General features: G+C 43.1%; 1 protein-coding gene across 1 annotated transcript in view; it reads left to right on the top strand.

Annotated features, from left to right (window-relative positions):
- Window positions 1–242: 242 nt before the first annotated feature.
- The window catches only part of TAOK3 (TAO kinase 3), a 413,079-nt gene continuing 390,551 nt past the window's right edge, over window positions 243–22,770 (top strand). The window contains exon 1 of the mRNA XM_089677299.1: window positions 243–668. The gene's annotated coding sequence lies outside the window, so the exon portion shown is untranslated. The remainder of the gene's footprint in view (window positions 669–22,770) is intronic.

Here is a 22,770-nt window from a genome sequence, read left to right as displayed (position 1 = left end):
CAGCCGGCGAGCGCCTCGGCTCCGGCCGCCATCGGGTTAACAAATAACCCAATGGGCTAAAAATAGCGTAGCTGTGAACACAGACTTCAGAATGTCACTGAACGGGGCGGGGCCTGCGGCCTCACGTGGTGCCCAAAAAATGTAATAACACAAGAAGCACGCACTTCCCTGTTCTGCGCGACCGGAACAATCGAGCGCGGAGCCGTCGATGACGCCTGCTGCCCGTCAAGGCAAGAGATCGGTGGGCGGCTGGGTACGCCTCGGTAGGCTGCTCCGTTCGCGCTGGAGGTTCCATTTTTTTTCTCTCTTTATCAGTAAAGTCTCCCAGAGGAGGGATGGGGGCTGTGAGGGGTCAGAAAGGTGGAGCGGAGTGGTGCGCGGAGCTGTGACACAAGTGCGGAGACTTCACAGAGCAGAGCGAGAAATCCCTCCGCGACACCCCGGAAAAGCACTCCAGTCCGGACAGTGGCAGTGTGTCCCGCCGCCGCCTCTTCACACTCACTCCGGGAAAGTCCCAGCTTCCTTCGCCGACACTTTGACAGGTGTCCCCCGCCCCGCGCTCACTCTGACAGGACTCTCCTCCGCCCCCTCCGCACAGCTGGGACCCCCGGCCTGCCTCCTCATACTTTGTCCACAGACAGGACACCACAGCCGGCTGCTTCTGCCAGGTAAGCACTTCCCGGAGCCGCTCCTCCGTACACAGGGAACACTCAGGCGGGGCTCTGCTGGGAGTTCAGGTGTACTTGCCTCTAGTCACAGGCTGCTGAATGCCACATGAGGCGCCCGAGCCACTGGCCGCCCCTCCTAGAACACCAATGGAGTGAGGTGTGGCTCTGCCTGGGCACATGACACGACTTGACAGACTTTAGGCTGTGTTCACACCTGAGCGTCACCTTTTCCGTGCGTTTTGTGGCAGCGGCAGGTGTTTCTGTATTCCCTGTAGAGGACAGGATCACGCGTGAGGCGTTTTGTTGCCGTGTGGACATATCCGTGTAAACATGCGTGTATTGCGCAGTGCAGCAATGTCATTCTATAGGACTCAAACGGCGTTCTGCCGCAATCCAGCGACTAAAGTCCTTCCAAAACTTTTCCGAGCGTTCGGCCACGTTCACGCTGCTGAGGTGCCATTATGTGGGGCGGCTCGCATGAGGTCTGTATGATCTATCGGGCTGGAATCGCACTATACTAGTACAGGCAGTGGTGTATTTAGGTCTAGTGCTGCCCTAGGCAACACAAAAATCAGATGCCCTTCCCCCATCCGAGAGCCTTCCACTGACACCCAAACCCCCCCCGGCAAAAGAGAGACCCCTTCACAGCTCTGGACATCCCCAGGAACACAATCGGGCTCTGCATACACCATCGAGCAGCCCGCAGCCTCTCGGATCACACCTGGTCCCCATGCCGCATATGTCCCTTCTTCTGGGGGGCAGTGCTGCCTCCTAAAAAATGCTGCCCTAGGCACATGCCTTGTAGTAAATACGCCCCGAGTACAGGAACTTTTTCCAAAATCATACTGTGTTGAGTCACATTGATGTGAATGGGCAGCTTTGAAAACAATGTGATTGTCATTCGATTTTGTGCTACACAACAGACCTTACACTAGTGTGAATGGGGCGGAGATGTCAGCCACCACCATAGAGGTGCATTGATGATTTTCTTTTTTTTTTTTTCCCCCCTCCCTGAATGTTTTGGAGCTGCAAGCTTCCCTCTACAAAACTCCGATGTGAATGAGGTCTTTAGCCCTGATTCACACTGGATCCAGCTTTGAAATCATGCGACTTCACTTGAATTCAAAGTTGGATCACTTCATAGGCATCTGTGTGACTTCATGCACAGATGTTTTATGCAAGAACTACTTTTCTCATCATTGCAACTCCGATGAATGGTTCCGTTGCCGATCATTTCATGCGATTTGAATGGTCAAATCGCATCAATGTGAACCAGGGCTTAAAGTGTACCTGTCCTGGCGTGCTGGTTTCTTTCACTGGGGTTGGCTGGGAACTAGTGACGTCAGACACTGGGGGACATTTACTAAAACCGGAACACTCAGAATCTGGTGCAGCTCTGCCTGGTAGCCAATCAGCTTCTAACTTCAGCTTGTTCAATTGTTTGGCAAAAACTGGATTGGTTTCTATGCAGAGCTGCACCAGATTTTGCAGTCTCCAGCTTTAGTAAATCAACCCCTTTGTGAACCCTGTCTGGTCCTCTGAGGACCGGTCTGCTTTAAGGGCCTGTTCACACCATGCCTGCACATGAAATGCAAAGGAACGTGCTGTGCGATTTCAGGCCATTCAGTTTGAATAAGCTAAAATCATACCGCTCCGTACCAAAAGTAGTGCATGCATTACTTTTTAAAACTCACTGCAACCAGATCACATGGTACAAAAGTACCATGTGATCCAGTACTGGCAAACACACTGCATTTGTGTTTGGTGTGTCATTAACTTTGTATTGACTCCCATTGCAGATCACAGACGGAGTGCGTTTTGCATGCGGTCTGAGTTGCTCAGTATACTCTTGTGCAGAGTTTGTGTGTTCATTGTGTGAATCAGCCCTAAGGAACGCAGCCATTAAAGTGTTCCTAAACCCAGAGCAGTAAAATCAGTCTGTATATGCAGTAAAGCATGCTGGTTATACTCACTGGAACTGAAGGGTTAATCCTCTGCATTGTGTAAAAGGGCTGTTTGGTCCTGACTTCTCTGATCCTTCCCTTCTTCCCAATCAACTTGCTGATAGTAGAGAGCTCTAGGAGACACTCTGCACATGCTCAGTTTGGTGTGTATTGCTAGAAAGGTGTTTTTTTTTTTTTTTTATCCCCCTCTGGGAGGGTGCACATGATCAGGCCAATCAGCACTATCCAGACAGAGGGTCCCAGGTCATGCAACCTTATAGGACAGTCCGAGCAGAATGAAAACTCCTCCTAGAAGCTTTAACCAGTGCTCAGCTGGACAGATAGAAGTCACAAGGCTGCTATGTACTGCTGGTGAGAAAAGGTATTTAGCAGTTTATTTTTACTAAAATAATTGCTTTTTTGTGTACTGTGGGAGACCAGATATAGTGAATGCAGGGTCCTGGGTTTAGTAACATATTAAGGTTTTGCTCACATTTGCGCATTTCAGGAATATGTGCAAAAACACATTCCCACAATAAATGCATTTTTATTTGCAGTGTCATTTAACTGTCAATGGCACCCCGAACGCGACCAGCAAACACTCCAGATTACACAGAAGTGTAGGTCAACACCCAAAAAGGTGTGGGAGTTTCTTTTGGTGCACGCAGGGCAGCCTGTTCAAGTGAATGGGCTGTCCTGTATGTGTGTGTGTGTGTGGTTGGGAAAAAAAAAAATGCGGAAGAACACACATTCACGCGACATGTTTATGTGACTGGGGCCTTCTGTAGGAGTTCTGTAGTTACAGCACACACTTTCATTTTAAAACCTCAGCATTGTAAAAACAATAGTTATTGTTGGCAATTCAATATAAACCTACCTGAAAAATCTCCTTTCTATGAGTGCTGCCTGTCAGCTGGTCATTTCTTTCCACAACTTCCTGGATTCCCTGCTTGTTCTGCAGCTCCTCCTCTGTTTACTTTCCATTTCTCAGGACTACATATCCCATAGTACCTTGCTGTCAAGGTGCGATTCCTGTACTGACTGCTGCTTCGGAAGCTCCTCCTCCTCCTACCCCTTTTGTAGTTCAGAAGGCAGGCTATGTGAGATGTGTGACACAGCCATGCTACTCACAGGACATAGTGAATATGTGTCACAGAATTCAAGGGAACAGATGTGTGGGGATCTTCACAAAACGTGTTCAGACTTCAGGATCATTCAGAATAATAGGGCTAGGCTAGAAATATTTGAAATTTAGTGTGAAAATGAATACATGATTTAACATTTGGCCACAGATACACTTTAAGGGCCCAGCCACATGGAATACACCCTGTCGCCCAACACCTAGACATCAATTTGCCTTGAGTCCTCTGAGTTCAATTAAAAAAAAAAGTAGGACATGCTGTACTTTTTGTTTAGACATTGCCATCCTCATTAGTCACTGCAGTGGGTTGCAGTGTGAAATTTCAATAAAGTTAAAAAAGAAATGAACCATGTGATGCATCGGCAAGCTTTGCAGTGCGAAGCTGTGGTATAACATGGCTCCTGATGAATGAGTCCCTACATTCTCACAAAGCTTTAACATGTTCATATCATTTGAAATATTTTTAACTCTGCAGGTTCATTAAACAGTACCTGGTGATCCTGCCACGAGGGTCCTTGTTTAGGCGCAACCTGTTAGAGGGAGACAATGATTCATCTCAAGGTTGAGGAGTGATAATTATCCTGCAAACTCCTGAAGAAGGCTACATGTAGCCATTTTTATATGGTCCACTATTGTAGCCATCAGGAAATGTGACCTAAGAATCGCCATGCAGCCATCTGGAGCACATGTGAACAGAAAGTGGTTGTAAATAGGCTGCGGGAGATCAGCAGCACTGAAATGCAAACAAACTATTTTTCCCCCTCTGTCAGCCCAGCTGTAGAAGTGAGTCGGGGAAGCCCCAGTAGTGTCATGGGAGCAGAGTTATTTCCTGCGATGACGTGATAGCAGGGGGGACGGGCCACGCAGCTGCTCTTGTGGCTGGTAGAGGCATGTCAATACATAAGTTTTTGTTTTCATAGAAATGTTTATGGAATTTCAAAAATGATAATAGGGCTATTGTCAGTGAGCATCGTAGATGGAGAGACTGCATCTTCTGCTTTAACTCTGTGATGTCAGATGTGCTTGCCTTACTCATCTCCCTGCACCATATTGTGAGGATGGCTCATAGTCATGGGATTGAAAGTGAGGAATTTACCAATTATAGCCTGAATGAGTCACTCAGGTTGCATCCATTCTATGCTGCAAGCCTCACATTTCCTGTCATTGCTGTCACATCAGGGATCTCAATTAAAACTGAGCTTCTCGTGTTGCAGAATGGAGTATGTTAGAGCAGCTGAATGGTATGTTTGTCATATGTGCTGTGCCTGTAAAACTTGGCATCGTGGATGTTTTTTTTTTTTTTTTTTTTTTCTCTTAGTCCTTTCTTTTTGTAGCTTACTCTAGACATACTGAAAGCAATGCTGGTTATCACAGAGTCAACATTCCAAATGGGTTTATTACTTGAATAATTTCACAAATGATTTTATTCTACTTGGTGAAGCAGAGTCATTGTGTAGAGAGACATTGGGTCCAAAGGTTGCATGCTTAGATCTGAGCACTTAGCCCAAAGACTGAGTAGTTGCTGTATACATTGTACACACGTTATATACTGAACTGGGGAACGTCGTTTTCTTATGACCCTTTGATTGCTCTCTTTAGATCTGCATGTTAGCAGCCTCTCTTACTATGTTCCAGGTTACAATTGCAGTGCAATCATTTGACGGAACTATGCAAGTGCCTGTATTCCTGAAGGTGTTTTATTTTACCTGTAATTAGCATGCCATTTGAGGTGCATGTTTAACTGATGGTTCATTTGTTACACACTGTAAAGTTTCGTTATGCCTTTTGGCCTTGATTTTTGTCTGCTTGCTATTTCATAGGAAGAGCAATGATACAATTGCAGTTCTTGTGGCCATTGTTCATAGTTTTAAATTATGACTGCAGCTAACAATTATAAAGTTTATTTCCACTTTGCAGAAAATTGGGATAACACCTACTTCATATTTGTTGCATGCTTCCATTTACACAGCATACCTTAAGATAACTAAATTGCTGCTTACTTTTGTACTTGCTGAAAAATCCTACCTAGCTATCCCCTACTTTGTGGTGTTCCCACTGCATCTGAGCACCACAAACCAAAAACACGATTTCATTTTTAATATGCAGAGCAAACTCCCCCAATCATGTCTCCATGCTTTTTTTTTTTTTTTTTTTTTTTTTTTTTTTTTTTTTTTTTTTTTTTTTTGAGAAATAACTCCCCTAGCATTTCTGGCTGTAGCCATAAGGGCAAACGATTCATGTAGCATTTACTTCCTGGAATCTATCTTGCCTTACCTCAAGCATGCAGGCAGGAGGGTGTGCTTAGCTGGGAAAACCCTTTCTCTCCTCTTGAATACTCCCGTGATGTATGCCAAGGTAAGAAACCAGGAAGTAACTGAAGAAATGTAAAAAAAAAAAATTAAAATATGTACATATGATCTACTTTTCTGTTTACTAGTGCTAGCAGCATGACGATTAAAAATAATCAATGTCCATATTGATTGAGAGAGTGAAGTACCACTTTAAGGAGGGGACTGGGGAGTTGCGTTTACTATAATGACCCCTGACTGTACTGTGCTGCCAAATTTCATCATCAGTTGCAAACTGGATGTGCACACTATCTGTCACAGTAAAGGGCTAAAGTGGAATTTATCTGTATCTTAGCACCACAAAGACCAGATTGCTGGTATAAAATAACAAAGCTATTCCGTGGTAAAACATGTAAACTCTTTGATGGGAGGCTATAACACAGTCAAAGATAGTTTTGCATATGTCACATTTTACAGATTAACATATAATGTGAAAAACCGTGTTAGAAGAAGTTAAGATAAGGAGGGGAGGGGGTATGTAATTCAAATGTAATCAAACTCGTCTATCCATCTGTGTCATTTTGTTGAGAAATCACTTTGAAAAACACCCTCCTACCATTTCTAGCCATGGCCATCATGCGTAAAGGCAGATGATTCATGTAGCATTTCCTTCCTGGAATCCATCTGCCCCTTAGCTTAGGCAGGCGCGTTTAGCTGAGAAAGCCCCTCCTCCCTACCTCAAGATGAAGCGGGGGGGGGGGAAAATGCCCATGAAGACCTGAAATGTAAGATTATTTTGACTGCCAGGAAGCAGCTGAAGAAATGTGAAAAAAAAAAAAAACTTTAAACCAAGTACAGTAAATAATACACCTTCATATCTATTTACCAATGCTAGCAGCATAAGGATTAACAGTAGTTAATTGAGAGAGCTTAGTTCTGCTTTACCAATCTCAAGGCTATGGTGATATTTTGTATGTTAAAGTAATATGCAAGATAACTTTTTTTTTTTTTTTTTTTTGCTTTAAAATAAAAATGTTATACTTACCCCCTCTGTGCAACAAAATTGCACAGAGCAGCCCCTTTCCCTCCTCTTCTGCAGTCCCCCACTGGTGCTCTTCGCTCCTGCTTGCGGGTGTCACCATAGCAAGCTGTGTGTTATAGGGGCGCACGTGTGGGTGCGCTCCCAAGCTATGCTGTGTGTATCCATAGACAACAGACATGTTCTCTCCTCACAGGATTTGACTGACTGTAGCAGAAGCCGGTGGCTGCTCCTGCTCTGTGTCTCCTGTGAGAAAAAGGAGAGTAACACTACCGCAGATGAGAGTGTGCTTGATTGTGAGAGGAGTCAGGCAAGTGTTTAGGCTGGGGGGGGGGGGGGGGGTCAGAACAAGTAGTGAGATTTTTTTTTTTTTTTTACCTACACCACTTGCCCTCCTGAGAATTTACCCCCCTTCCTGACCAGGACATTTTTTTTGCATTACGGCGCTGCGTTTCTTTAACTGACAATTGCGCGGTCTTGCAACGCTGTACCCAAATGAAATTTACATCCTTTTTTCTTTTTCCACGATTTGAGCTTTCTTTTGTTGGTATTTGATCGCCTGTGCGTTTTTGTTATAAAAAAAAAATAACAATTTTGAGAAACATTTTTGACTTTTTGCTATTAAACACATCCAGTAAAAAAAAATTAAAAATGATCATAAATTACACCAAAATGTATTCTGCTACATGTATTTGCTAAAAAAAATCACAATACATGTAAATTAATTGGTTTATGTGAAAGTTGTACTGATTACAAATGGTGGTGTATACATACTGGGATTTTTTTTTTCTTTTTGCTAGTAATCGTGGTGATCAGCGACTTATAGCAGGACTGCGACGGATATTCTGACACGGGGGAGGGGGGTGTTAACTGGCTTAGTGTCACTGACGTCCCCAGTGACACCAATACAGTGATAATTGCTAAAAAAAAAAAAAAAAAGCACTGACACTGGGCAGGAAGGGGTTAACATGAGGGGTGATCAAAGGGTTAACTGTGCAGGAAGTGTTTACTAGGGGGCGGGATGTGTGTGCGTCACTGTACTCACACTGCCATCCAAAGCAGTGTGCCCGAGCTGACTGGGAGGAGGACTGTTGGTAAACAAAACATGGGTCTTCTTCCCCATCGGAGATCATCGGGCGTTGGCGAGTAATTACTGGGTGGTGATTTACAGTCGCGAATGGTGGGTAGGGCGCACGCGCCCCCTACCCGGAAATGCAAAATGGTGTTTATGTATATATGTGTGTGATTTTTGAGCACCCGTGCCGCCCTGTAGCGGTATTTCTGCTATAGGGCGGTCCGGGAATGGGTTAAAGTATAACTAAAGGCAAATGTATTTTTTTTTTTTTTTTTGTTTAGTGTTGGATAGAGTGCAGAGGGATTAGAACACCTGTCAGTTTTTATTGCTCTCTGTGTCCCTGTTAGGGAGATTCATATTCTCTATTTGTCCTGTTTACAATTATTGAAAGTAAAATAAAATACCAAATTTTCGGTTGTCCCCAGAAAAGTAATAGGGGGCAAATCTTCCAATGGGGACACTGGTTCCGATGACTTGGGGTCTCCAAGGAATTCCCTTAATTTGCAGGGATTTCCTCTCACTTCCTGTGGAACAGGAAGTGAAGGTAAATCTACCCAATGGGACAAAGATGGCAAAAATAAATCTTACATGGATTATAACCCTCCCTTACTCTATCCTAACCAAAAAAAAAAGTTTGGCCTATAGCTCTACTTGAATGCGGGGAATGCATTACGACTTTAGAACAACTTTAATGCAAAAAAAAAACCTGTTATGAGTCTGTCCGCTATTTCCACTTTTAAGTACCTCAGAATGCCTATGGTGTCCTATGTATAACCTGGTCCAAATAAACAGACTAAAAAGGTAGAAGAACAAAAAAAAAATTTATATTTGAGGTGTGTGTGGGTTTTTTTTTTTTTCTTGTACTAACATGTACGCCTATAATAAAGCTTACCTTTTAGGTACTGCAAATATCATCCAACTGTGCACCGTTTAGAAGATATTTACCTGTGAAGAGCACTAGCTCATGCGCTCTGAAGAAACGGCATGCCCGTGCCACTCCTTCAGAGCTGTGTGCCGTAAAACGTGAATCCCGCGCGCATGTTTAGAAGTGATGTCATCGCGGCTTGGCCAGTCAAGCCGCCAGAGCGAACAAACCCAGAAGAGGGGCCCAATGAAAATGGAAGCTCTGACAGTGGTGACAGCACACCGCTGGAGGGCTTAGTTTTAAGGTAAGTTTCACATAATGTGCTAGTATGTGGTGCATTATGCCTTTGTCTTGCAGGGGAAATTTTTTTTTTTTTTTTTTTTTCTTCCCCCTAGAGTTTACCACCACTGCAAAAGTATGAATGCAGAAAAAAAAATCAGCATAGCCAAAAATAGGCGCTTAATGCATACAATAAATGAAAAAGAACAGCAGCAGTAATGATGAAAACATGCCTGGGTATCTAAGGCTTATGGCACTGACTGGGTAAGAAAGTGGAAACATTCATGAATATGTGTTGTGTCAATGCATGGAGCTGAATTTTTCACTTAGGACAGAAATCACACTTATTGTGTTAATTTGAATCGCTCGATGAAAATAGAAGCTGTGACCTGAACTTTATTTGGCTTTATACTAGCTTACGAATGGCTTGAACCTGAAATCTTCTTTTCATTGGTCTGTTTGATGTAGTCTTTATTTTTATTTGCGCTACCTATTTTCGTTCTGTGGTTATTGGTAAACAGAAATGTACATAAAGAAAAGTGGAATATTCACAAATAAAATCCCGTTTACTTAAGTGTGATGAGCTGCAGTACCTCTAGGGGTATAAAAAGTTGCAAATGTTCAGTCAATACCTTTTTAAACTGGATTTGAAATCTTACTTTTGCATAGCAGCATGTTTTTAAAGGACATTTAAACCCTAGATCAAAAATGTAATATTGCAGCTTACCAGTCCTTTAGATGTGTCGTCTGTATTGGTTCTCATTTTTTTGTTCTTTCCAGAAATGCTGTGCCATTGTCCTTTTCTGGGTGCTGAACTGAAATCACAAGCAGGCCGTGTTGTCTGCATTACAAGCTCTCTTCTACAAATTACCCCACTACCATGTAATGAAGGATGAAGAGAGGAAGCTGTGTCTGTAGTCCAATCAGGAGAGCAACCTAGCTGTAAACGCTACTTCTCCATAGATATAGTGGCGTGAATGAAAGTAGCTACTCCAGGATGGGGAGTCTGTTTTTTCTTCAGCTTCTTTAACAGTCCAAGCTGTTTTGCAAAAGTGGCAGTTGAAACAAACCTTTATCCACTGAAGGGGGTGCTTGCAATGGTCAGCTTTTATTCAGTTATGTAAACCTTTTATCTAAAATTGAAATCGACTGTTTGCTGTAACTGCCTATAAAATGTTAGCTGGAGGTCAGCTTTGATTTGTTGGTCAAGTCTATCTAAATCTGCTAGCATACAGCCCTGTTCAAAAGTTTTGAAAATGACACACATTAATTTTCATGAAGTCTGCTGCCTCTGTTTTTATGATGGCAATTTGCTTATACTCCAGAATGTTATGAAGAGTGATCACATGATTTGCAATTAATTGCAAAGTCCCTCTTTGCTATGAAAATAACCCCCCCCCCCAAAAAAAAAGCTTTAAAAGGAGAGTGGTGCTTGAAATCATTGTTCTATCTCTGTTAACCATGGTTACCTGAAAGGAAACACATGCGGTCATCGTTGCTTTGCACAAAAAGGGATTCACAGGCAAAGATATTCCTGCTATTAAGATTGCACCTAAATCAACCATTTATTGGATCAAGAACTTCAAGGAGAGAGGTTCAATTGTTAAGAAGACTTCAGGGCGCCCAATAAAGTCTAGCAAGTGACAGTACCATCTGTTAAATTTGATTCATCTGCGGGATAGGGGCACCACCAGTGCAGAGCTTGCTCTGGAATGTCAGCAGGCAGGTGTGAGTCCATCTGCACACACAATGAGGCGAAGACTTTTGGAGGATGGCCTGGTGTCAAGAAGGGCAGCAAAGAAGCCACTTCTCTCCAGAAAAAACATCAGGGACAGACTGATATTCTGCAAAAGGTACAGGGATTGGACTGCTGAGGACTGGGGTAAAGTCATTTTATCTGATGAATCCCCTTTCCGATTGTTTGGGGCATCTGGAAAAAAACCTTGTCCAGAGAAGAAAGGGTGGGCACTACCATCAGTCCTGTGTCATGCCAACAGTAAAGCATCCTGAGACCATTCATGTGTGAGGTTGCTTCTCAGCCAAGGGAGTGGGCTCACTCACAATTTTGATTAAGAACACAACCCTGAATAAAAAATGGTACAAAAACTGAGAGCAACTTCTCCCAACCATCCAAAAACAGTTTGGTGATGAACAATGCCTTTTCCAGCATGATGGAACACCTTGCTATAAAGGAAAAGTCAGAATAAACTGGCTTGGGGAACAAAACATCAACATTTTGGGTCCATGGCCAGGAAACTCCTCAGACCTTAATCCCAGTGAGAACTTGTGGTCAATCCTCAAGAGGATTGAACTAAAACCCCCCACAAATTCAGACAAACTCCAAGCATTGATTATGCGAGAATGGGCTGCCATCAGTCAGGATGTGACCCAGAAGTTGATTGACAGCATTCCAGGGTGAATTGCAGAGGTCTTGAAAAAGAAAGGTCAACACTGCAAATATTGACTCTTTGCATAAACTTAATGTAATTGTCAATGAAAGCCTTTCACTCTTCTGAAATGCTTGTAATTATACTTTACCATAGTAACATCTGACAAATACTGTATTTTTCGCCGTATAAGACGCACCTGACCATAAGACGCACCTAGGTTTTAGAGGCAGAAAACAGGAAAAAAAAAAATTCTGAACTAATGGACTGCAGACACAGTACAGGAGATGACCAGAGACTGCGGACAGCACAGGGATGACCAGAGACTGCGGACAGCACAGGGATGACCAGAGACTGCGGACAGCACAGGGATGACCAGAGACTGCGGACAGCACAGGGATGACCAGAGACTGCGGACAGCACAGGGATGACCAGAGACTGCGGACAGCACAGGGATGACCAGAGACTGCGGACAGCACAGGGATGACCAGAGACTGCGGACAGCACAGGGATGACCAGAGACTGCGGACAGCACAGGGATGACCAGAGACTGCGGACAGCACAGGGATGACCAGAGACTGCGGACAGCACAGGGATGACCAGAGACTGCGGACAGCACAGGGATGACCAGAGACTGCGGACAGCACAGGGATGACCAGAGACTGCGGACCGCACAGGGATGACCAGAGACTGCGGACCGCACAGGGATGACCAGAGACTGCGGACCGCACAGGGATGACCAGAGACTGCGGACCGCACAGGGATGACCAGAGACTGCGGACCGCACAGGGATGACCAGAGACTGCGGACCGCACAGGTGACTGCTGACCTTTGGGGAGGTGGGGTGAGGTACCTGAATTTGACAGGTACCCGCTCTTACTTCCGCAGAGTTGTTCTTTGATCTTACCTGTTCCTCGATCCAGCCGCGCACTGTCTTCCCGGCTTCTGTAATGGCGCTCGGCATGACAGCCGGGTGCCCAGTGCGCATGAGCGAGAAGCACTTGCGCTTTGTGATTGGTCCGGCGGCTTCTGGGATCTGTCATGTGTCCCAGGTACTGCCTTACCATTCACAAAAAGCACCGCTTCTTGCGCATGTGCACTTGGCACCCGGCTGTCATGCCCAGTGCCCACACTACAGAAGCCGGGAAGACAGCACGCCGCTGGATAGAGGAACAGGTAAGGTCCCGCTGCAGAGCTGAGCGGCTGGCCCGGTATTCTGACACGGCCGCGGTGGAAATACCGGACCGGCCACTCCATATTCGCCTTATAAGACGCACTGACATTTCCCCCCCAGTTTTGGGGAAGAAAAAGTGCGTCTTATACGGCGAAAAATACGGTAGATCTAAAAACACTGAAGCAGCAGACTCTGAAAATTGAATATTTGTCATTCTCAATTTTTGGCCAGGGCTGCAAAACTATCCTCCCTCAGGTTGACAAAGCTGCTGTCCAAAGGGGTCTCTGTTGCTCCTCCATCCAGAGTAGAAAAGTGTTACTTGCCAGATCCCCAGGTGAAATAAAAGGGAAATAAAAAAATCTTAAACTTGCGGACACCACATTTTACTGCTTTCCTCCTGCCCACAGTATATTTACTGCGAACAGGGGGCACGAGCCGGCAGGAACAGGAACATGTATGCCATCTAGCCTATTCTGGGTCAGGAGAGCACAGGCGCACCCGGTGCTAACCCCCGCTGTCACACTACAGCTGGATTTTGTCAGCAGGGCCCGGCCAATGATTTATAGCTGAGATCTGCTGGTTGGCTGTCACACCACAGTGCCCTGTGTTTTACAAGCACACAGGGCTCTTCACACAGATAAGCAATCTGGCTGCCAGATATGTATGTAAAAGCAGAACTTGTTAGGCACACAGTTAACCATTTGCAGCTTGATGTTAACCCCTTCCCAGCCAGTGTCAAGTAAGGTGTACAGTATTGGCAATGATCACTATTGATGTCGGTGTACCAGCGTCAGCTACCCTGCCACAGTCCCATTAGAAGTCGCTGATCACCGCCATTATCAGTATAGCGTCAAGGCTGCGTAAATTCCTGTCTATATACCATAGTTTGTAGATGCTATAACTTTCACAAAAATCAATCTATACTTATTGGGAATTTTTATTTTTTTAACCAGACGTGGTAGCAAAATACTTTTTTGACCTCAGTTTATGAAAAATTTTATTTTTATAATTTTTTTTTATTGGATGTTTTATAGATTATTATATATATATATATATATATATATATATATATATATATATATATATATATATATATATATATATATATATATAATTTTTTTTTTTTTTTCCATTTATGTAATAAAAAATAAACTCAGTGGTGATCAAATACCACCAAAAGAAAGCTCTCTGTGTGTGAAAACATTCTATAAATGTTATTTTGGGTACAGTGTTGAATCACCGAGCAGTTGCCAGTTAAAGTAGCGTAGTGCTGAATAGCAAAAAAAAATGCCCCAATCATGAAAGGAGTAAAACCTTCTGGATGACAAGTGGTTAAAATATATATGAATCCAACTTTGTAAAACAACCTATTCAGTTTAAAATGGATTAAAAAATTATAAATGTTTATTTCAAGTAATTTACAATATTTACAAGTAATCATGGAATCTCTGTTCTCAGCTGCATAAGGGGCTTATAAATGAGGGGGTAGAGGCTCCTTATGATGATGATGGAGAGGGGGGGAGAGAGGGGGAGAGAGAGATTGTGCTTTGCAGCAACCACTGTGCTGGGTATGGCTGTTTTCTGGTGGATGATAGTGTGTGTTTTGTATTAAGGAGCATTCTGTGCTATCCTTCTGTGGTCTCTGATGCTGTGCACAGCATTGGGGTTGTTGCTGTATCCACTGTGTGGGTATTGTGGTATGCTGTTGCTGCACTGATTTTTGCTGTGCACTCTTGCACTGGGTATGGTATGTGCTGCTGCACAGTATGCTTTGTGTGTTTCTGCGCCCACTTTGTTGGGCATAGTCTGTTCATGCCACTGCTTTTGTACTCGTTCTGCTCTGTGTGTGGTGGTGATCATACAAATTACTGAAAATATAAAGGTGTTTTTTAAAATGGGTTTTTCTTTCTTCTATTTGCCTGGTGTTGTCACATGTAACATGTAAGGAAAGATGTTTGTTTTTGCCCTGCATGGCAAAACATGGATTCACTTTAAGTCTTCATTCAAACAGGCATTCACACCCGCTCTGTGCGCAGGCCACACTTGTTATTGCGCCTGCATCCGCCCCATGCTGTGTGCAAGCAACCTATAGAGATGGGCGCAGAAGCAGCGGTTGTACGGACACAGGCACATGCCAAAATTAGACATGCGTACAGAAGCGGGTGCACGGATCTGAACGCACACTGCTTGTGTTCAGATCCTTGCATCTGCTCCTGCACGCATGCCAAAGTTTGACGTGCAACTCGGTTGGATGCAGGAACCAGAACACATGTCCTGGATGCAGAATATATATCAATTCTCGTTTTTTGTATGACACTTTATTTGTTCGTATACCATTGTAATCTTTATTGGGACCCAGTTCCCTGTTTGCCATTGGTTTGGAACCTCTTAGTATTACAGTAAAGTAGAAGTGCATTGCATGTTAGAAGACAAAATCTGTTTCACTCATTCTGTTATCGCTGCTTGTGTTTTCTGGGCAACTATCATCTGCTTTTATTTTGGCTGTTTGAGCCTCCATTTGCATCTACCCTGTAAGTAGCAATAAATCCAGGAGTCGTGCAGTGAGTGCCTCTAATGCAAATTGTGAGCAACAGCTGTCCCTTATGGGTTGCCTTTAATGGAGGAAGTGTGGACAACACCCTTCTTGGACTGTTATGCAATATTTGTAAACGTACACTTCTTCCTCAATACCAGAACTGGGGGCTGAATTCTTAAGGAAAATCTAACCATTGGAGTCTAGCGCTATAATGAATTACCAGCCAATACCAGTTTTGGGTGGTGCTGGCAATTAATTAGATCATTTTATAAGTATATGATGAATCCTCAATTGCATGCATTATTTCTTGTCTGCAGCATTGATCATATAATGGACATACGTCTACATACCCCTATAAAAATGTTAGGTTTTCAAGATGTACAAGAATCAGACCCAGATAAATCTGATTTTTTTTTTTTTTTTTTTTTTTTTCCACCTTTTTTAATGTGATATATAATCTCTACAATTCAATTAAAAACAAACTGAAGTCTTTAAAGGGGGAGGAGGGACAAAAACACTTACAATTATGTGGTTGCATAAATACAGTGCCTTGGAAGATTTCAAGGGGTATGAATACTTTGTTCATTTTTTTCATGTTACAACCAAAAACGTAAATGCATTTCATGTGATAGACCAACACAAAGTGGTACATAATTTTGAAGTGGAAGGAAAATGATAAATGTTTTTCAGAATTTTTTACAAATCTGAAAAGTATGGAGTGCGTTTGTATTCAGCCCCCTTTACTCTGATACCCCTAACTAAAATCTGGTGGAACCAGTTACCTTCAGACGTCACCTAATTAGTAAATCAAGTCCACCTGTGTGTAATTCAATCTCGGTATAAAAACAGCTGTTCTGTGAAGCCCTCAGAGGTTTGTTAGAGAACATTAGTGAACAAACAGCATCATGAAGGCCAAGGAACACACCAGACAGGTCAGCAATAAAGTTGTGGAGAAGAGGTATGAATACTTTTTTTTTTTTTTTTTTTTTTTCCCCAAGGCACTATATACACACAGTTAAATGAATACTTTGTTGACGTGCCTTTTGATTTTATGACAGCATTCAGTCTTTTGGGGTAGGAGTTTATCAGCATGACACATCTTGCCTTGGGAATCTATGCCCACTCTTCCTTGCAAAAGTGCTCCAGATCTGTCAGATTGTGAGGGCATCTCCTATGCACAACCCTCTTCTGGTCACCCACCCAGGTTTTCACTTGGATTCAGGTCCAGGCTCTGGCTGGACCATTCCAAAACGGTTATCGTCTTCTGGCGAAGCTATTGTTTTGTTGATTTGGATATATGCTTTGGGTTGATCCCCTGCTGAAAGGTGAAGTTGTTCCTCCTCATCTTCAGCTTTTTTAGCAGAGGCCTGAAGGTGCCGAAGTTGACTGATATGCAAAACTGTTCATAAGTCCCTCCACCTTGACTGAAGTCCCAGCTGAAAAAAAACAGACCCAAAGCATAATGCTGCCACCCCCATACTTCACTATGGATATGATATATTTTTGGTGATGCGCCAAACCTGCATTTTTTTTTGGAATTGCGGCCAAAAGGTTCAATCTTGGTCTCATCAGACCATAACATATTCTCCCACATGTTCTTGGCAGACTTCATATACATTTTTGCAAAATGTTCCAGGACTTGTATGATTTTCTTAGTAATAAAAGACTTCCATCTTGCCACCTTACCTCACAGCCTAGACATATGAAGAATACGCTGGAGATTGTCACATGTAGTGCATAACCAGTACTTGCCAGAAATGCCTGCAGTTCCTTAACCACTTGCCAACCGTGCTATAGCCGAGCGACGGCTACAGCGTGGTTGTCCAGTTCTGTGAGGGCGTCATATGACATCCTCCCAGAACACGCCCTCCCGCATGCCCCCCGGGGGCGCCCCCCCAGCGATATTCGTGATAGCTGTGTCCTATGGAGAGAAACGTACTGCCGATACCAGCAATTGGACGGATCGGCACCGTTGATCAGTGCTGCCCAGCAGTGCCGTCTATCAGTGCCCATCAGTGTAGCCTCATCAAAGTACATCAGTGAAGGAGAAAAATTATCTGTTTGCAGAATTCTATAATAGAAACAAAGAAAAACTTTTTTTTTTTTGCTCTTTTTGTTTATAGCGCAAAAAATAAAACACCCAGCGGCAAATCAATATACCACCAAAAGAAAGCTCTATTTGTGTGAAAAAAGATACATTTTTCATATGGGTGCAGTGTTGCATGACCACACAATTGTCATTCAAAGTGTGACTGAGCTGAAAATTGGCCTGGGCAGGAAGGGGGTATAAGTGCCCGGTAGGCAAGTGGTTAAAGGTTGCTGTAGGCTTCTTGGCAGCCTCCTAGACGTGTGTGAATTTTATTTTATTTTTTTTTAATCTGATTTGGATGAATCAAAAACAAGAACTCAGAGCGCTACCTAGACATAAAGTTCATATATATTAAGTGTCCAAAAGAAAAGTTCAACCAATAATGCAGTGTATGGTGAAATTGTGCAAAATTCTTCCAAGGAGGTAATTGCAGAAATCAGTGCTGTGCTCCCCTCCTGTATTCCCACACTGCATCAGAATTGGAAGTTCTAAGTTTAGGCCTAAATTTTGCCCTTCTCGCCACATTGACTCCTTTGATTGTACCAAGGATGTCAATTTGTTTGCAAGAAAATTACATTTTAAAACATACTAGCATAATTGTGATTCAATATGTAAATCAGATCAAGATATAAAATGGTCATTACAAGATGTTGAAAATAGTAACCAATTGGAGAAAGGAGAAGGAGTTTGGAACACTCAAATACAATGTTACAGGCTCTAGATGACCCACAGGGCTCTGACACTCCCTGTCAGTAAAGGGATTAATAATCAAAATTTTCATCATTTTCAAATCCTAGTTTGAAATTGTGGATCGTGTCTACTTGTCCTGATAAAAACATTTTTTTTTTCTTTTTTTTCCTTTTTTTTTATAACCAAAACCGTGTTTAACCACTTGAGCTTCTGAGGATTTACCCCCCTTAATGACCTGGCCTCTTTTTGCTACTCGGCGCTGCACTAATTCAACTGATAATTGCGCAGTCATGCAATGCTGCACCCAAACGAAATTTACGTCCTTTTTTTCACACAAATAGAGCTTTCTTTCTGTGTAATTTGATCATCTGTGCGCTTTTTTATTTTTCACGCTATAAACAAAAAAAGACCAAAAACTTTGAAGAAAAACAATATTTTTTACTTTTCAGCTATAAAAAATATATAGTAAATTCAAAGTTGGTTATAAATTTAGGCCAAAATGTATTCTGCTACATGTTTTTGGTAAAAAAAAATCCCAATAAGTGTGTATTGATTGCTTTGTGTGGAAGTTATAGCATCTACAAACTATGGTATAAATACTGCAATTTACACCATTTTTCTGCTATACAGCGCTGCGCTAGTTTAACCAACAATTGCGCGGTCATGCAATACGGTACATAAATGAAAGTTACATCCTTTTTTTTCCCCACAAATTGAGCTTTCTTTCGGTGGTATTTGATCGCCTGTGCGGTTTTTATTTTTTGCGCTATTAAAAAAAAAAAGGCTGACAATTTTGAGGAAAAAAAAACAATATTTTGGACTTTTTGCTATAAAACATGTCCAGTAAAAAAAAAATGCAAAAATCAAATTTAGTCATAAGTTTCTGCCAAAATACATTCTGCGACATGTCTTTGCTAAAATAAAATCCCAATACGTGTAAATTTATAGGTTTACGTGAAAGTTCTAGCATTTACAAATGGCGGGAAAGATACTGGGATTTTTAATTTTTTTTATACTAATGTGGCGATCAGCGACTTATGGTGGCGATCAGGGACTTATGGCGGGTCTGAGGCGGACATTTTGACACTGAGGGGGAACTGACTTGGGGTCACTGACATCCCCAGTGACACCAATACAGTGATCAGTGAAAAAAACCCCACTGATACTGTACTAATGTCACTGGGGAGGAAGGGGTTAACATATTTAGAGTTTACTGTGTAAGGGGAGTGTTTTACTAGGGGACGGGGGAGGGATGGAGAGAAATTCTTCTCTCCCTCTGCAGCTTGTCGGCAAACTGTCACAGAGCAGGCTGTGTGTAAACAATGCAGCTCTGCTCTGTGTCAGTGATAACAGCTCATCGCGGGAAAACGGCCGGTAAAAACCGGCCGTGACCCAGCAGCTGACACCCGCTGCGGACACTTGCGGGACAGGCAGGGCGGACGCGCGCCTCACGCGCGCACCCCCTACCTGTTTTGCGGTGGTCCTTTTTAAAACGTTGTTTTGCCTACGAGCGCCGCCCTGCCGCCGTTTATAGGCGGTGGCTGGGCGGCATGTGGTTAAATCTTTTTTAACCAGTTGCCTACCGGGCACTTACTGCTCAGCCCAATTTTCAGCTTTCAGTGTTATCGCACTTTGATAATTGCGCAGTCATGCAACACTGTACCCATATGAAATTTTTATCATTTTTTTGAGACAGAGCTTTCTTTTGGTACTATTTAATCACCTCTGGGATTTTTTATTTTTTGCTAAACAAGCCAAAAACAACTGATATTTTTGAAAATAAAGTTTTTTTTCTTAGTTTTTGTTATAAAATTTTGTAAATAAGTGATTTTCCTCCTTCACTGATGTGCGCTAATGAGGCTTCAGTGATGGGCAATGATAGGCTGCACTGGTAGGTGGCACTGATGGGCATTGAAAGACAGCACTCATATGTGGCACTGACTGGCGGCACTGATAGGTGGCAGTGACTGGCACTGATAGGTGGCAGTGACTGGCACTGATAGGTGGCAGTGACTGGCACTGATAGGTGGCAGTGACTGGCACTGATAGGTGGCAGTGACTGGCACTGATAGGTGGCACTGAAGGGCAGCTCAGATGGCCACTGATATGTGGCATTGATATGCACTGGTAGGCACTGATATGTGGTACTGATGGGCACTGGCAGGTGGCATTGATGGACACTGACAGGTGGCACTGCTGGGGCTACACTGATCATCAGGGCACACTAATAATCAGTGCCCTAATGATCAGTGTACATGTCCCAATTACCGGCTCTCCTCTCCTCACGAGCTGTCGGCGTGACAGCTCGTGAGGAGAGAAATGCCGATAACCGGCATTTCCTATTTTACATGCGATCAGCTGTGATTGGACACAGCTGATCACATGACCGAGCCGATGTCTTTGGCTGTTTCCGTTGATCGGTGATCCGCTGTGGCCGAGGGATCACCCAGGAGCTGCGCACGCGTTGTTAGAGTGGGAGGGCGTCATATGACCTCCCAGAAAGAGAGAACCGCCTTGCGCCCTTCATTTCCTTATATGGCGTGCAGGAGGCGGTTAAGTAATGTCTGGGGCATTTGAAAACAAAAAGGGCTTTATGGCAACGTTTATTATTTTTGACATTACGCTGTTTATCTCCTCCTCCCTTCCCTGCCTGTCTCCAGCACCGCACCCGGGGACTAGCAGGGAGGAGAGAGACCTTGCAGTGTAATGAGCACCCATTGGGTGCTTGTCAGGAAAGGGGAGTGTCGGGCTTATCCTTTATCCTTTCCGCTGGTTTTTTGCACACGGTTAAAAAAAATCATTTAAGCCCAGAAGATTACACCAAACTCCAAAACATGATTTATTCTCTAGGGTCTCTGATTTCAGAAAATATAATAGCAGTAGTTCCAAATTTTTATGTCAAGTGATATCAGTAAAAAATACACTTGTTAATTTTAGGGCACAAAAAGCAATAAATTATCCAATTTTTTTTTGTAAAATATAAAAGACAAGGTTGCATAGAGTAAATAGATTATCCAACATGTCAAACCTTAAATTTGCATGCGCTCGTAAAATGGCAACAAACTTTAGTAACCCTATATTTTCTATAGATGATGCTTTTAAAGCCCCTTATAGGTCATCAGTTTAGCATTACGGAGGAGGTCTGGTGCTAGAATTATTGCTCTCATTCTGGTGTGCGTGGCAATACAGAACGTATATTGCAATCAACGTTTTCATGCGTAGGCGCCCCAGCACGTGCTTTTTACGTTTGTGCTTACATATGTGGGGGGGAGTTTATGCTTGCGTGTAACTTATTTTCTTTAAAAAAAAAAAAAAGATATAGGTATTGTATGTATGTGTCAAGTTACACAATTTTTAGTTTTAGTTATGCATATATATTGTATTTATTTTATTTAGGATACATACATACATACATACATACATACATGCTTTTCTGTGTTACCTTTTTGCTTTTAATATTTTTTTTTTTTTTTAAGGCTACTTTCACACTGAGGATTTTTTGAAGCGTTTTTGAGCCTGAAAAGCTCAAGAAAAACCCTTCCCTGTGTATGTGAATGTAATTCTATGTAAGTTTTCACACTGAGGTGTTGCAGTGTAAAAACTCCTGCTTGCAACATCTTTGAGGCATGTTTGGGGAGTAAAAAAAAGCCCCAAAAAACACCTCTTCTCATTGAAATCAATGGAAAGCGCCTGAAAAACGCCTCTGAGAAGCATTTTTGGTGCAGTATTTAAGTCCCGTGTCCTTTTTAGAAAGCGCAGCTGTGTTTTTTTTTTTTGTTTTTTTTTTGTGGCAGATCAGTGTGAAAGTAGTCTTACTTAACTTTTTTTTTTTCTTATCACATAGGGGACAAAAAGGACACTAGGCCGAAAAAAATTCGGCACCTCCTATGGGCAGTCCTCTCTGTGGGCATAAAACCCCCTTCATGCTATAGGCTATCAGTCCTTTCTGCCTTGTGTCTCAGGAGTATGGATGTGACCTTTTTGCTGGTACTTGTGGTCCCATAGCGGTTTTATTTATTTTCCTTCTTTTTATCTTTCCCTGGAACGTTCTTTTTCCTGCAGAGATCTTCTATCAACAGTCGGGCTGGATAATCTAGATCCAGTGGGCACCTCCGTCTGACCAGCGAGTGCATGCAGACTGCTAGCTCAGCGCTCGGCCAGCTGTGACTGTGCCCCATGGACCAGGGTGGCCAGCAAGTTAAATGTCTCGTGGGGGCATATATGACCAGGCACCTATAGTCTGTGTCAGTGTAATCCCTGGCCGACAGCCCCCCCACTTCAGTGGAGAGGTGGATCTGTCACGAGAGCCTTATCCGCATGCTCCTGCTGGATTGGATTTAGAAGTAGATGCCCCCTCCCTTCCCTCCCCGGAAGCGGTGTTGGAGCATGGCCACTTCTTGGGGTGGCCGGTCCCTATGGGGTCCCCCCCCTTGTCCCCCTTTCTAGTGGAGGCACCGGGTGTCTCATCGGGTTATACTTTTAGAAATACTGAATCCAATGCTTTTTAATTAAAGAGTAAGTCTAGCAAAATTTATTTATTTTTTTTTTAATAGTGTGAAAGGATTAGAACCTCTGTCAAAAACTTTACTGCTATCT

The sequence above is a fragment of the Staurois parvus genome, unplaced genomic scaffold, assembly GCF_062004578.1.
Source record: "Staurois parvus isolate SC_StPar_1 unplaced genomic scaffold, SC_StPar_1.0 ptg000014l, whole genome shotgun sequence".
In the NCBI taxonomy this organism is placed as follows: Eukaryota; Metazoa; Chordata; class Amphibia; order Anura; family Ranidae; genus Staurois; species Staurois parvus.
Note: the sequence above shows the minus strand (reverse complement) of the source record. Positions and strands in the feature narration are given on the sequence as shown.